Source organism: Heloderma suspectum, chromosome 1, assembly GCF_057233095.1.
Source record: "Heloderma suspectum isolate Gila_16-S chromosome 1, 16-S_ref, whole genome shotgun sequence".
NCBI classification, from domain to species: domain Eukaryota; kingdom Metazoa; phylum Chordata; class Lepidosauria; order Squamata; family Helodermatidae; genus Heloderma; species Heloderma suspectum.
In genome coordinates, this window is record NC_139458.1 from 223,683,596 (window position 1) to 223,699,012 (window position 15,417).

Here is a 15,417-nt window from a genome sequence, read left to right on the forward strand (position 1 = left end):
TTGCTGCTCTCCTTGTTGCCATCCCTGACGTCCTTTTCATGAGTGGGATGGTGAATGATTAAAGCAAAGAGCTTCCTCTATTTATGTGAGTGGGAAATCCCTAATTAGGACCGCCTCTTTAAGCTAATTATAATAGTCCCAAGGGTTTGCTTTGAAGATCTGCAAATGGTGCTCTGAGAGGGGTTATTTAATCCTTTCCTATGGTGCCTTTCCCTGATCTAAGTTCCCACCCCTCCTGAAGCTTTTAACTCCCCTGCCCCCCAAACGCACACTTAGCATCACACTCCACAGCAGAAAAAGGGCAGGAACAGCAGCAACAGCAGACGAACTGAGAAGCACTTTGCCTTTGAGCTCCTGTGACTCAAACAGAACATGTTCACTCCCAGGGATGATGACGACGATGATGATAATGATGGAAGGGTCAAGTTATGATATACTCTGGGAAGCTTCAGCTGGTGGGCATTTATTGTCTGGTACAGACCATAGTACAACCTCAGTAGGGAAATGTGACATTTCACTTCCCCTTGAATGCATTTTTGGTCTGAAACCAACCATTGCATTTTCTTAGCAGTTACCACTGTATTTAAACATTTTTCATAAAGTAAAACAAACTCCTGCCATAAGGATCTAGATAGGCTTCTCCTGACTTTTAGAACTGGCTAACCTGCCCTTTTCCTGTCGATATTTTTTTTTCTCTCTTCCTTGTTTTCTTTTGCTTGCAGTAGGATTCTGTGGTAAGGCAGAACACAATGTTTGTTTTGCAATGGTGGCAATGGCAGTTGGCAAATCACTTCTTGGCAAATCATCTTGCCTTTGGCAGTGCAACAGTTGTGTGACCATATACCAGTCATGTGGCTGTCTGGCTTGCTTTAGCCTTAAAGTTTCCACTGCATTCATCAAAGATTCCAATAAATCTGTTACTGAGAAACTGGGACACATGCATTCTGTACTTTATATTTCTGCTGGCATTACCCTAGCAACTTGTCTAGCATGTCCAATATATCTTCTGCTCTGGGAAAGGTTGCACAGGCAAGAGTCTAATGGGAGCTAGAAGCAAGGGGATCTTGACAGTAGTATGCTAAGCTACCCATTTTATTGTAACTGAAGTCCATGACCTGTAGGTCCTCTTCCTTAGTTGCTCTCCTGCAAAATGCAAAGCTTGGGAACTCCAGATAAATGCAAATAAACCTGATAAACCACCACATCACCACCCTAGTCAAGCAATCCACAAAGGTAACTTTAAATGGACCAGACTGAACCCTTGATGAGAACACTGGACTGAGGGCCAAACTACACATGATGCTAAATACATCACTTTAATGTGTGGATATTTTTACAAGTGTCAAAAGGTGCCCTCAGGAACTGTTCCCCTAAGCCACATAGTAGGGATGTATGAGAAATGTAGGGATGTATGAGAAATTTGTTTCAGTTCATTTGTGATCAGAATTTTGCCCATTTTGCACCTTCCAGACACCAAAAAAGGAAAAAGACTATGGAAGGACAAGACTCTCCAGTGGTGGTGACCTGCAAGGTGTGTGCCATGTTTGTTTTCTTGCCTGAGAACAACATGGCCTACACCTGCAACAACTGCAAGTTGTTCACACTTCTGGAAGAAAAAGTAAGAGGACTGGAGTGGTGAGTGTCGATCCTCCAGGGAATAAGAGAACACGAAGAGTTCTTAGACAGAATGGTGGAACTACAGCAGCAAAGTAAAGTACAGGAGCTAGAACAGCAACAGTAAGCTGAGGCAGAAGAGGAAAATGCTGAGGTGAGGAAAAATGAAGCAGAGAATACTCCTTGGGAAAGGATGACAGTTAGGAGCAGAAGAACTAGAAGACACTCGGCACCAGTGGAGGCAGTGGAACTAGGGAAATGTTTCCAGGTACTTGAGAATGAGACTGGAGGACAGCCTGCAGAGGAAGAATTACAGGGGAACCTGCATGAGAGCAAGCAAGAGGCTGAAGGTCAGTCAAGCAGAGGTGATGAAACCAAGGCCTAGAACAATAAGAAGAGAAGAGTGGTAGTAGTGGGAAACTCCTTGCTGTATGGGATCGAAACCCAAGTATGTCGTGAAGACCCGTGGACTCGCCAGGTAAGTTGTCTCCCAGGAGGATGGATTAGAGACGTGACTGAAGGGTTAAGTCAAGTGTCTGAAGGGTCAAGAGACGTGACTGAAGGGTCAAGACTGAAGGGTTTATACACTCATAAAGCCCACTGACAGGTATCCCTTTCTTCTCATCCATGTGGGAACAAATGATACCGCCAAGCGGAGCAATGAAGAAGTCACGTCAGACTTAGAAGCTTTGGGAAGGAAACTCAAGAACATTGGGGCCCAGATAGTTTTCTCATCCATCCCTCCAGTAGTTAGAAGAAGGATAGAAAGGGAAAGAAAAATACTCTGGGTGAATGACTGGCTATGCAGGTGGTGCCAATGAGAGTGATTTGGATTCTGGGACCACGGGCTATACTTCTGGAAGACGGACTGTTGGCAAGGGATGGGTTGCACCTCACAAAGGCTGGGAAGAATATCTTTGGCCACAGCATGAAGAACTTTATCAGGAGGGCTTTAAGCTGAATCCTACGGGGAAGGGAGACGTAAAGTTGGGGGCAACAATGGACGAAGGCTCATGCACCGCACCTGAGAGAAAAGCTCTAATAGCACCGAATTATAGTCTTCACAAACATGTAGGAAGAAAGCCAGACCATGAAGCACATGGTCTTCGATGTCTATGTACTAATGCCCAGAGTATGGGAAACAAACAGAACGAACTTGAACTCTTAATACAGGAGGGAAATTATGACTTGATAGGTATAACTGAGACTTGGTGGGATGACTCTCATGACTGGAATACAGCAATTGAAGGATATAACTTGTTCAAAAAGAACAGGAGGAACAGAAAGGGAGGTGAGGTTGCACGATATGTTAAAAATACATATCTCTACACAGAAATACAGGAGGATGAGCTCAGTAGCCCCATCGAGAGCATCTGGGTTAAAATAAATGGAGCAAAGAATAAAAGGAACCTGGTGGTCAGAGTCTACCGGCCACCCAATCAAGGAGAAGACGAGGATGAAACTTTGGAAAAGCAACTAGCCAATGTTTCAAGGAAGCATGATGTAGTAGTAATGGGAGACTTCAGTTTCCCCGATATTTGTTGGGAGACAAATTCTGCAAAACATGGCCCCTCCACGAAATTCCTGACTTGTGTGGCAGATAACTTTCTCCTACAGAAAGTAGAGGAAGGAACTAGAGGATTGGCTATCTTTGACTTGATCCTAACCAACAGAGATGACTTAGTGGATAAAATAGCAGTTACAGGAACTCTGGGGGAAAGCGACCATGTTATACTTGAGTTCATGGTTCTAAAGGAAGCAAAAGGCTAGTGTAGCCAAACCCATACCCTGGATTTTAGGAAAGCTGATTTTAGTAAACTCAGAACAATGATCAGTAAGGTCCCATGGCAAGTGGCTCTAATGAGAAAAGGAGTCCAAGATGGATGGGATTTTTTAAAAAAGGAAATTCTCAAGGCACATTTACAAACAATTCCAACAAGAAAAAACGTTGGAAGAAAACAGAAGAAGCCAATGTGGCTTCACAAAAAGCTTAGAGATCACCTGAAAATAAAAAAGGACACATATAGGAAGTGGAAAGAAGGCCAAGCAACAAAGGAAGAGTACAGGCAGGTAGCACAGAATTGCAGGGATGGCGTCAGGAAGGCTAAAGCAGAGAACGAGATCACGTTAGTGAGGGATGCTAAAAGCAACAAAAAGGCTTTCTTCAGCTACGTGCATAGTAAAAGACAGAGGAAAGAAATGGTGGTTCAGCTATTAAATAAGGATAGCAAAATGGTAACAGATGACAAAGAAAAGGCAGAAGTGCTCAATTCCTACTTTGGCTTAGTCTCTCCCAAAAGAGGGTCTATGACCCCTCTGGCAAAGGCGAAGTACAGGCTGAAGGGGCAGGATTGCAGCTTGAGATTGATAGGCATATGGTCAAGGAACACCTAATTACTTTGAATGGGTTCAAATCTCCAGAGCCAGATGAACTGCACCCTAGAGTAATAAAGGAACTGGCAGAAGAACTCTCAGAACCACTCTCTATTATCTTTGAGAAATCTTGGAGGACGGGTGAAGTGCCAGATGATGGAGGAGGGCTAATGTTGTCCCTATCTTCAAAAAGGGTAAAAAGGAGGGACCTGGGAACTACAGACCAGTCAGTCTGACATCAATCCCTGGGAAAATTCTGGAGCAGATGATAAAGCAATCCATCTGGAAGCAACTTGAAAACAATGCCGTGATTACTCGAAGCCAACATGGATTTGTCAAGAACAAATCCTGCCAGATGAATCTGATCTCATTTTTGGATCAAGTACCCTCCCTTGTGGACTGTGGGAATACTGTGGACATCATATACTTCGACTTCAGCAAAGCTTTCGACAAAGTGCCCCATGTTATCCTGATGAGCAAACTAGCTCAAAGTCGGCTAGATGAAACAACGATCCAGTGGATCCACAGTTGGCTACAGAATCGGACTCAAAGAGTGCTTCTCAATGGGATCTTCTAAACCTGGGGAGAGGTAACGAGCGGGGTACCGCAGGGCTCAGTCCTGGGCCCGGTGCTCTTCAACATTTTTATTAATGACTTGGAGGAGGAGGTGCAGGGAATGCTGATCAAATTTGCAGATGACACAAAATTGGGCAGGATAGCTAATACCCTAGAAGACAGAAACAAATTTCAAAGTGATCTCGATAGACTGGAGCGCTGGGCAGAAAGCAACAGAATGCAATTTAATAGGGATAAATGCAAAGTTCTGCACCTCAGAAAAAGAAATCAAATGCACAGTTACAAGATGGGGGACAAGTGGCTCAACAACACTACAAGCGAGAAGGATCTTGGAATTGTTGATCTTCTCAAACTGGGGATCGGTAACAAGCGGAGTACTGAAACTGAATCCTACGGGGAAGGGAAATGTAAAGTTGGGGGTAACAATGGACGAAGGCTCATGCACCGCACCTGAGAGAAAAGCTCTAATAGCGCCCAATAATAGTCTTCAGACACATGCAGGAAGAAAGCCAGACTATGAAGCACATGGTCTTCGATGTCTATATACTAATGCCCAGAGTATGGGAAACAAACAGAATGAACTTGAACACTTAATACAAGAGGGAAATTATGACTTGACAGGTATAACTGAGACTTGGTGGGATGACTCTCATGACTGGAATACAGCAATTGAAGGATATAACTTGTTCAAAAAGAACAGGAGGAACAGAAACGAAGGTGGGGTTGTATTATATGTGAAAAATACATATCCCTACACAGAAATACAGGAGGATGAGCTGGGTAGCCCCATCGAGAGCATCTGGATCAAAATAAATGGAGCAAAGAATAAAAGGAACCTGATGGTCAGAGTCTACTACCGGCCACCCAATCAAGGAGAAGACGAGGATGAAACTTTTGAAAAGCAACTAGCCAATGTTTCAAGGAAGCATGATGTAGTAGTAATGGGGGACTTCAATTTCCCTGATATTTGTTGGGAGACAAATTCTGCAAAACATGGCCCCTCCACGAAATTCCTGACTTGTGTGGCAGATAACTTCCTCTGACAGCGTGTAGAGGAAGGAACTAGAGGATCAGCTATCCTTGACTTGATCCTAACCAACAGAGATGACTTAGTGGATAAAGTAGCAGTTACAGGAACTCTGGGGGAAAGCAACCATGTTGTACTTGAGTTCTTGGTTCTAAGGGAAGCAAAAGCTGTGTGTAGTCAAACGCGTACCCTGGATTTTAGGAAAGCTGATTTTAATAAACTCAGAACAATGATCAGTAAGGTCCCATGGCGAGTGACTCTAACGAGAAAAGGAGTCCAAGATGGGTGGGAGCTTTTAAAAAAGGAAATTCTCAAGGTACATTAACAAACAATTCCAACAAGAAAAAACGTTGGAAGACAACAGAAGAAGCCAATGTGGCTTCACAAAAAGCTACTACAGACCTGTCAGTCTAGGGATGTAGGAATCCCTTACCTTGTTCCGCGTGGGGTCATTCGCGGTGGGGGGGAGGCATTCTGTTCCTCCCCCCGAAATTCTGGACTGTGCAGGGATGCAAATGGCGGCTGCCGTAGCCGCTACCATTTTCATCCCTGTCTTTTGCTGTGATAGGCTACGTATATATTTACGTAGCCTATCACGGCCTCTGCAGGGATGCAAATGGCACCAAATGGCGCCAGACGCGGCTGCCATTTGCGGAGCACCGGACAGCTGACACAAGGTAGGCTCTGTTCTGGGCCCATTTTGCAGGGTGGCGGGGGGGGGGGTTGCTTCATTCCGCCACAGATTCCAGGGGGCCAAATTCACTGGAATTCGGCCTCCCTGGCATCCGTGGCAGAATTCTCTGACATCCCTAACTCAGTCTGACATTAATCCCTGGGAAAATTCTGGAGGAGATGATAAAGCAATCCATCTGGAAGCACTAGGGATGGGTGAAAGTCCCTTACCTGTCCTCGAAGCTTGCTTCGCGGTGGGGGGGAGGCACTTCGGTTCTCCCCCCGAAGTTCAGGCGAGGGGGGGGAGGCGCCCCGCCTTGCCCAGCCAAAATTCAGGCTGGGGGGGAGGCACCCCATCCCTCGCTGGCGAAATTCAGGCCGGGTAGAAGCGCCCCGTCTACCCGGCCGCGAAAAAAAAAGTAAAAAACAAAACAAAACACACACACACCCGTGATAGGCTACGTAACGATTTACATAGCCTATCACAGCTAGATTTCCAAAGTCAGCCGTGATATGCTATGTAAATCGTCATGTAGCCTATCACGGCTGACTTTGGAAAAAAAAAAAAGCGCGTACGCAAATGGCGGCGGCCCATGGGCGCCACCATTTGCATTCCTTATTTTGGCACGTCTAGTCTATGTAAAGATTTACATAGACTACGGCGAAAATAAGGGCAACGCCATTTGCGTACGCGCTTCCCCCCCCTAAAGTCAACCGTGATAGGCTACGTGACGATTTACGTAGCCTATCACGGCTGACTTTGGAAATCTAGCCGTGATAGGCTACGTAAATCGTTACGTAGCCTATCACGGGTGTGTGTGTGTTTTTCTTTACTTTTTTTTTTTGCAATGGCGGCGGCGGCAGCCGGTCGGGAGACTGGCCGCCACCCCCGCCCCCGATGAACCGCTGCCGAACCGCCACCGGGACCCGCTGCCGAGCGGGACATTCGCAGGAGGTAAGTCCCATCCCGTGGGGGGGGGCAGCGGAGAATTTCCCCACCAATTTCGGGGGGCCGAATGTGTTGGCATTCGGCCTCCCAAAGATTTGGGGAGAAATTCTCCGCCATCCCTAGGAAGCACCTGGAAAACAATGCAGTGATTACTCGAAGCCATCATGGATTTGTCAAGAACAAATCCTGCCAGATGAATCTGATCTCATTTTTGGATCAAGTAACCTTCCTTTTGGACCGTGGGAATGCTGTAGACATCATATACCTCGACTTCAGCAAAGCTTTCGACAAAGTGCCCCATGTTATCCTGATGAGCAAACTAGCTCAAAGTCGGCTAGATGAAACAACGATCCAGTAGATCCACAGTTGGCTACAGAATCGAACTCAAACAGTGCTTCTCAATGGGATCTTCTAAACCTGGGGAGAGGTAACGAGCGGGGTACCGCAGGGCTCAGTCCTGGGCCCGGTGCTCTTCAACATTTTTATTAATGACTTGGAGGAGGAGGTGCAGGGAATGCTGATCAGATTTGCAGATGACACAAAATTGGGCGGGATAGCTAATACTTTGGAAGACAGAAACAAAATTCAACGTGATCTTGATAGACTGGAGCGCTGGGCAGAAAACAACAGAATGACATTTAATAGGGATAAATGCCAAGTTCTGCACCTAGGAAAAAGAAACCAAAAGCACAGTTACAAGATGGTGGATACGTGGCTCAACAACTCTACAAGCGAGAAGGATCTTGGAATTGTTTTCGATCACAAGCTGAATATGAGCCAACAATGTGATGTGGCTGCAAAAAAGGCAAATGCTCTTTTGGGCTGCATTAATAGAAGCTTAGCTTCCAAATCTTGGGAAGTACTAGTTCCCCTCTACTCAGCACTGGTTAGGCCTCATCTGGAGTACTGTGTCCAGTTCTGCGCACCACATTTTAAGAAGGATGAGACAAACTGGAGAGGGTTCAGAGGAGGGCAACAAAGATGATCAGGGGACTGGCAACAAAGCCCTATGAGGAGACACTGAAGGAACTGGGCATGTTTAGTCTTGAGAAGAGAAGACTGAGGGGAGATAGGATAGCGCTTTTCAAGTACTTGAAAGGTTGTCAAAGACAGGAAGGCCAGGATCTCTTCTCGATCATCCCAGAGTGCAGGACACGGAATAATGGGCTCAAATTACAGGAAGCCAGATTCCGGCTGAACATCAAGAAAAACTTTCTGAGTGTTAGAGCAACACGACAATGGAACCAATTCCCTAGGGAGGTGGTGGGCTCTCCCATACTGGAGGCCTTCAAGATGAGTCTGGACAGCCATCTGTCGGGGATACTCTGACTTGGATTCCTGCATTAAGCAGGGGGTTGGACTCGATGGCCTTGTAGCCCCCTTCCAACCCTACTATTATATGATTCTATGAAATCACTGACAGGACCAGCTACTCCCTGATACATGTATGGAAGGGAGACCAAGCCAAACAGAGGATTCCATGCAATGTTGCGCAAGAAGACTGATGCTTCCAGAGGGCTGAGGGACTGTTTGGAACAGATTTGGGGCAGAGGGAGGGCTGCTGAGGGTAAGGGAATCTATTCCACCATTGCATTTCACCCTAAAATCTTCCCCTGAGTTTGCTCTTAGAGTACCCCTGTCGTAGCCGCTGTAGCCGCAGCCAGGTAGGCTCCGTTTCGCGGGGCTTTCGCGGGGTGGTGGGGCAGATTGCTCCATTCCGCCTCGGATTCTGGGGGGCCAAATTCATTGTAATTCGGCCTCCCTGGGATCCGTGGCAGAATTCTCTAACATCCCTAAGTCTTGCCTGTTTTAATGTGCTGCCAGCAGCACTATTAAATTGACAATTTAGTAAGATCCGAGTTAGTGAATGGATATGTTTCTGTGGTGCTGGAGTAACACAATCGGTTGAACATGTTCTCTTACATTGTGACCTCTATAGGGAATGCAGAGAAAAGCTAATTTTCCCACAATTAACAGCCTTACCAGGAAGTAGCTCCACCACTTTGGTATCCATTTGTTTAAGGGATGAGTCTTCTTGGGTCACTGGAAAGGTTGCCAGGTTTTTTATGATTTCAATGCAATCTAGGAAAAAATGATGTTATTTTCTTGAAAGAAGGAACCCCATAAATTGTATTTTGTTACTGTGCTAGTTTTAACTGTGTTTTATATGTTTTATACTGATTTTGCTGGTCTGTGACCATAATAAATGAATTCATTCATTCATTTACTATCTATCTATCTATCTATCTATCTATCTATCTATCTATCTAATTTAATTTCTATACCGCCCAATAGCCGAAGCTCTCTGGGCAGTTCACAAAAATTAAAACCAAACACACAATAAAACAATTTAAAATATATAGAATATTAAAACCACAATATAACAATACAACCACAATAAAATCTAGCAGCAGTGCAGGAGTTTAAAATACAGATTTAAAACAGCAAAGATAAAAATTTAGAAAGCTAAAATGCTTGGGAAAATAAAAAGGTCTTCACCTGGCGCCGAAAGGAATACAATGTAGGTGCCAGGCAAACCTCACTAGGGAGCTCATTCCAGAGCCGGGGTGCCATAGCAGAAAAAGCCCTCCTCCTAGTAGCCACCCACCTCACTTCCTTTGGCAGGGGCTCACGGAGAAGGGCCGCTGATGATGATCTTAAGGTCCAGGCAGGCACATATGGGAGGAGGCGATCCTTCAGGTAACCTGGCCCCAAGCCGTTAAGGGCTTTGAATGTTAACACCAGCACTTTGAATCGGGCCCGGAAATGGACTGGCAGCCAGTGCAGCTGGAAAAGTACTGGCGTAATATGAGCTCGCAGGCCAGTCCCTGTTAACAATCTTGCTGCCCTATTTTGGACCAGCTGAAGTTTCCGGACCGTTTTCAAAGGCAGCCCCACGTATAACGCATTGCAGTAATCCAGACGAGAAGTTATCAGAGCATGGATAACTGTAGCTAGGCTATCTCTGTCCAGATAAGGGCGTAGTTGGTATACCAGCCTAAGCGGATAAAAAGTGCTCCGTGCCACTGAGTTCACCTGTGCCTCAAGTGACAGTTCTGGATCCAAGAGCACCCCCAAACTACGAACCTGATCCTTTAGGGGGAGTGCAACCCCCTCCAGAACAGGTTGAATATCACCTAGCCTGGCAGACAAACCACCCACTAACAGTACCTCCGTCTTGTCTGGATTGAGTTTCAGTTTATTGGCCCTCATCCAGTCCATTACCGTGCCCAGGCACTGATTCAGAACAGCCACTGCCTCACCTGGTTTTGATGAGAAAGAGAGGTAGCGCTGGGTGTCATCTGCATATTGATGGCACCTCAGCCCACACCTCCGGATAACCTCCCCCAGTGGTTTCATGTAGATGTTAAACAGCATGGGGGATAAAATAGAGCCCTGTGGAACCCCATGGCACAATTGCCATGGCACAGAGCAATAATCCCCCAGCACCACCTTCTGGAATCGGCCATCCAAGTAGGAGCGGAACCACTGTAGTGCAGTGCCTCCAACTCCTAACCCAGACAACCTATCCAGAAGGATACCATGGTTGATGGTATCGAAAGCCGCTGAGAGGTCCAGAAGAATCAACAGGGTCGCACTCCCCCTGTCCCTCTCCCGGCAGAGGTCATCCCACAGGGTGACCAAGGCAGTTTCCGTTCCAAAACTAGGCCTGAAGCCCGATTGAAATGGATCTAGATAATCCATTTCATTCAACAGTGCCTGGAGCTGTCCTACAACCACCCGCTCAAGCACTTTGCCCAGGAAGGGGATGTTGGCCACTGGCCTATAATTGTTAACATCCTCTGGGTCCAGATTAGGCTTTTTCAGGAGTGGTCTAATTACTGCCTCTTTTAAAGCGGCAGGCACCACTCCCTCTCTCAAGGAGGAATTTACAACCTCCTGGACCCAGCCGGACAACCCCTCCTTGTTTGATTTAATAAGCCATGAAGGGCAAGGGTCAAGCACACAAGTGGTCGATCGGACTTGGCCAAGCACCTTGTCCGCATCCTCAGGCCTCAGTAACTGAAACTCATCCAATAAAACTGGACCAGACGGTGCTCTGAACGCCTCTACCAATGGAACTGCATTAATGGTGGTGTCCAATTCATGGCGAATCTGAGCGACTTTATCCTCAAAGTGCCGTGCAAACTTGTCACAGCGTGCTACCGAGGGTTCCACTGTCTCTCTCCCTGGCCCAGAATGTAACAGGCCGCGAACCACTCGGAAAAGCTCCGCTGGACGACACTGAGAAGATGCAATGCTGGTGGAAAAGAACTGTCTCTTTGCCACCCTCACCGCCACAGAGTAGGCTCGATAGTGGGCTCTTACCTGTGTTCGGTCAGACTCAGCACGAGTTTTCCTCCACCTGCGTTCTAGCCGTCTTCCCTCTTGCTTCATTGCCCTCAGCTCAGGTGTATACCAAGGAGCTGGCCGGGCTCTGCTCAGAGGGAGAGGGCACTTGGGCGCGATCGTGTCAACCGCCCGAGTCATCTCTGCATTCCATAGAGCGACCTGGGCTTCGACAGGAGCACCAGCCATACCAGCAGGAAAATCCCCCAGAGCCCTCTGGAATCCATCGGAACCCATTAATCTCCGGGGGAGGACCATTTTAATAGGTCCCCCACCCTTGCAGAGGGGAAGGCCGCCAGAAGTCTAAACCTCAGCAGGAAGTGATCTGACCATGACAAAGAGACAGATGTTAATTCCTCCACTTTCAGATCACCATCCTCCTGCCCAGTCGAGAAAACCAGATCAAGCGTGTGTCCTTTTATATGCGTTGGGCCGATGACATGTTGGGACAGCCCCATGGTTGTCATGGCGGCCATGAAGTCCTGAGCCGCCCCGGATACAGCGGCCTCGGCATGGCAGTTGAGATCCCCCAGGACCATCATCCTAGGGGTCCTCAACACCAAGTCCGAGACCACCTCCATCAGCTCAGGCAGGGAGTCTGATGGGCAGCGGGGTGGGCAGTACACCAACAGAGTCCCTAATCTGTCCCGGGTACCCAACACAAGGTACAAACTAGGGGTGGACGAAAGTCCCTTACCTTTCGCCGAAGCTTGTTCGCGGTGGGGGGGAAGCGCTTCGCTACTCCCCCCGCGAAGTTCAGGCCGGGGGGGGGGAGGCTTCCCGCCTCGCCCCAGCCGAAATTCAGGCCGTGGAGGAGGCTTCCCGCCTCGCCCGGCCGCGAACGTGAAAGTTTTAAAAAAACCAAACAAACGCCCCCGATAGGCTACGTGACGATTAACGTAGCCTATCACGACTGGATTTGCAAAGTCAGCCGTGATAGGCTACGTCAATCGTCACGTAGCCTATCAAGGGTGACTTTAAAAAAAAAGAAAAAAAAGTGTGCACGGATAATGGCAGCCCCCATAGGGAGCCGCCATTCGTGTTCCTTATTTGGTCGCTGTAGTCTACGTAAAGATTTACGTATTCTACGGCGAAAATAAGGGCAATGCAAATAGCGTTGCCCTTATTTTCGCCGTAGTCTACGTAAATCTTTACGTAGACTACAGTGACCAAATACGGAACGCGAATGGCGGCTACCTATGGGGGCCGCCATTAGCGTACGCGCTTTTTTTTTTTTTAAAGTCACCCGTGATAGGCTACGTGACGATTGACGTAGCCTATCATGGCTGACTTTGCAAATCTAGCCATGATAGGCTACGTGAATCGTCACGTAGCCTATCAGGGGGCGTTTTTTTTTCTTTTATTGCAATGGCGGCGGCAGCAGCCGGTCGAAAGACTGGCTGCTGCTCCCGCCCTGCTCGAACACCCGCCGAACCGCCGGCCGGACCCGCCGCCGGGAGGGACATTTGGCGAAGGTAAGTCCCATCCTGGGGGGGGGTGCGGGGGCAGGGGGGGTTTCAGAGGATTTCTCCCTGAAACTTGTTCGGGGGGCCGAACACGTTGGTGCTCGGCCCCCCGAAGTTTCGGGGAGAAATTCTCCGCCATCCCTAGTACAAACACTCAAGATCTGCACTCGAATGATCAGGAAGCCTGGAGAGGGAAATTGAATTCCTATAGACCATGGCAAACCCCCTCCCCGACCCTCAAGTCGGTGTTGGTGCTGCAGCAAGTACCGAGGGGGGCACAGCTGGGAGAGAGTGACCCCTCCCAGTTCCCCCACCCAGGTCTCAGTAATACATGCCAGGTCAGCCCCCTCATCCACAATCAAATCATGGATGAGGGAGATTTTATTTTGGGCTGACCTGGCATTCAGCAGCAGCACCACCAGACCCGAGGGCAGACTGGTAAGGCTGCCAGGAACCATCAGGCTGGGGGAAGAACCAGAAGAGGGGACAGCTGTAAGGTGTCTAGCCCCTCTTCTCCTCAGCTGCCCTGTTAATCCCACAACACCATACCTCCCCCTGCCCGTGACCACAGTTATGGTGGCACCTCCCAGACCCCCTGAGTTGCCCAATAGTCCTCCCAGGCACATATTAAAATGTTAGGGTATAAAATGTTCAACAGTATAAAATAATATAAAAGATAAAAGAGATAAAAGAGAACAGCAGCTAAGAAGGAGCAGATAAAGTCCACGTTTGCCCCTTTCCCCTTGTCTTCAAAGCTGCAGCCCTCTGCTGCTGCTATTTGCTGCTGGTATTGTGGCTGCTGGTGTCTGTGGAGAGGCAGGTGGGTAGGTCTTCAGATCCTATGCGACTCCAAGTGCGACACTAAGTGCTCCTTCCTGAGCAGCCTCTGGCAGCCCCGCCTTAAGTACCTGTGGGCGGGGGCAGAAGCAGGCTCAGGCTCCACCCGGTGCAGCTGCTGGCTGGTCCTCCTTCCCCAGGCTCCTTCCCTAAAGAGGAAGAAACTGGCAGACCATAATAACAATTTTTCATGTGCTCATTTGCTTTATGAGGCAGGTGCTCCTGCAGGCTACAATACAGGACCAGACAACGTGGAGCATCTTTGCTGGTCCCAGGCACTCCATCCTCCCAATCTGGATTTGGGACTGAAAGACCCAGGGAAAGTGTGGGTGTATGGAGGGTAAGTTGTAAGCAAGCACAATTTGTAACATTGCACAATATCATGACTGATCATGGGGTATGTTTGATAAGGCTTTAGCTTCCCATTTCCTGGCTTTGTGGAGTTTGGACCAACGTGACATAACCTTAGCTTAAGGTCTTTTAAACAAACAAGTTTTTTTATGATTAAATTTTGTCAAGCCCTGGATTCACAGTGATCAAGCCAGCCAAACTGACAATGCAACATTTCTCCTGAAGATCATTAAATCCCATTGATTTCAATACAATTCAGGGTGCCTTTGCACTGCAGTCACTACCTTGTGATGATTCTTGATTCAGCATATGCAAAGCTTGGCCTGTGTATTCTTATCATGCTTCCACATATTTTGTGAGTAAAAGAAAAGCCCAAGGCCTGTTCCTGCTGCAACGTTTTGGATTGCATGTCAGAAATGTCACAGTTTATATGCTTGTCACATTTTATATGTATATGGAAAATAGGACATGTTAGCAAAACAGGTGCCACTTTTAAAACGATATGTAGAAGATACAGAATTGAATGCATAAATAAAAGCTGAAGTTTGTAATAATGATAGCAGTCTCAGGAGTGCTGAGACTCATAGCAAATCATAATGATTGGTTATGTGACTCAGTATGCATCCAAGAAATATGCAAGAGAACACAACTTCTAGCCCCAAGTTAGTCAAATCATCTCAGAAACCAATGGAAGGATTTCAGTACTCCATACTCCTTGCTTATGCAGGGCCTGTTCAAAGAACACCGTTTCCTATTACTTCCCACAAGCCAGTTTTTAAAAAATGTCATGGCTGTTGTGGCAAGTGAGTATGTTATTTCTTTGGTACTGAGTGTCCTCCTCCATTTGATGGTTGTGTATCTTGGCAAAAAGTATAACTTGTGTATCTTGGCAAAAAGTATATAACTTCATCTACACTGCCTGTCCAGTGTAGATGAAGTATGCATCAAGCATGAGTCAGGATTAAATTCATCTGTTAAAAGTTGAGATGCCCTGTTTTCTTAGATTAGCCTTTTGCTGCCCATACTAAGAGGAAAGGTGTTTAACAGTGCGTTCTATTTAATGTTATGATTCAATTTAAACTTGATTTCCATTTGCCATTTTGTTTGCATTATTTTCAACCAAACTTGCAAATCATCATGCTTATTCTAACAATAACGGGTGGTTTATGTTCACTGGACCTGGGTTTGGTAATCCAGTACAG